This window comes from Peromyscus leucopus, chromosome 23 (genome assembly GCF_004664715.2).
Source record: "Peromyscus leucopus breed LL Stock chromosome 23, UCI_PerLeu_2.1, whole genome shotgun sequence".
In the NCBI taxonomy this organism is placed as follows: domain Eukaryota; kingdom Metazoa; phylum Chordata; class Mammalia; order Rodentia; family Cricetidae; genus Peromyscus; species Peromyscus leucopus.
The window spans coordinates 32,047,457-32,049,019 of NC_051082.1; the positions used below are offsets into that span (position 1 = coordinate 32,047,457).

A 1,563-nucleotide genomic window follows, 5' to 3' on the forward strand; every position below is an offset into this window, starting at 1 on the left:
CAGCCACAGCCACTAAGCCTGCCACACCCTGCGTCCAGCAAGGCCTCTATGTCATGCTGGCCAGTGACTGCAGGTTTGGTTGCCGACTTACGGTTGTGGTCCTGATTTGATTTTTGTTGCTGTGACAGATGCCAAGAGCAAAAGCAACTTGCGGGGGGAGAGGGTGGACTTGGTTTACGGGTTGCCGTCCATCCTCAAAAGAAGCCAGTGCAGTAGGTATGGAGAAATGCTGCTGAGTGGCACCCTGGCTACCTTTCTTATACAGCCCAGGCGCAATGGCCTGAGCCTTGCCACATCAATCATTAATCAAGAGCGTGACCCAGAAACATACCCACATGTCTGTCTGATGGAGGTGATTCTTTGACATTCTCTCTTCCCAGGTGACTTGAGTGTGTGTCATGTTGACAAAAAGGAACCGGCACAGTTGTCAGGGCCTGAACAAGCCTATTGGGATGGTTTTTACATCACTTGGAACCGCAGATAAGCTTAGCCTCTGAGTTACCATCACACATAGCAAACATTAGTGTGTCTATGACATCTAAGTCTTTGCTTTAGAAGAACGCACATTGGCCATTGCCAGGTGCATTCTAGGAGTTGTAAATGCATGTGGCAGCACCACTAACTAAGAAGACTACATTTTCCGGGAATCCCTGCGCGCGCACATGCGCAGTGGGGATGGAGGATGTTAGCCCCTGGCTCTGAGAGTGTGCTGCCGAGTTAGAGCTGCTGCTTCCGAGTTTGAGCTTCTGGTGCGGCCATCTGTGTGATGCCCAAGGCCAAGGGAAAGACTAGGAGGCAGAAGTTCGGTTACAATGTCAACCGAAAGTGTCTGAACTGGAATGCTGGTCGGAAGGCAGCGCCACGGATCGAGTGCCCCCACATCCGACATGCCTGGGACCACAGCAAATCCGTGAGGCAGAACCTGGCGGAGATGGGGTTGGCCATGGACCCCAACAAGGCAGTTCCCCTCCGTAAGAGGAAGGTAAAGGCCATGGAGGTAGATGCGGGGAGAGACCCAAGGATCATGTGTGGAAGCCCTCTGTGGTAAATGAGCTGGAGGCAGAAGCCAGCCTCCCAGAGAAGAAAGGAATTACCTTGTCTGGGGACCTCATTGAATATGTTCATTACATGGTGGAAAATCATGCGGAAGACTATAAGGCTATGGCCTGGGATGAGAAGAATTATTATCAAGATACCCCAGAACAGATTCAGAATAAGATCAATGTCTAAGCGCTTTTACCCAACAGAGTGGCAAGCCTTCATCGATTCTTTGCAGAAGAAGATGGAGGTTGACTGAGGGGTGTATACCCCCCAGACTTAGGTCTACCGGACAAAAGAAACCAAAGCCAGGTGTTTGTTTTTTGTTTTTTGTTTTTATAAATTAGACCATTTTTTAAAATTTACTTTTTTATTTTTATATACATTGGTGTTTGACCTGCATGTCTTTGTGAGGGAGTTGGATCCACTGGAACTCGAATTACAGACAGTTGTGAGCTGCCATGTGGGTGCTGGGAATTGAACTCGAGTCCTCTGAAAGAGGAATTATTCTTCTTAACCACTGAG

General features: G+C 48.8%; 1 pseudogene; it reads left to right on the plus strand.

The window, feature by feature from the left end:
- Positions 1-661: 661 nt before the first annotated feature.
- Positions 662-1,345, plus strand: LOC114699140 (annotated as a pseudogene).
- Positions 1,346-1,563: the final 218 nt, after the last annotated feature.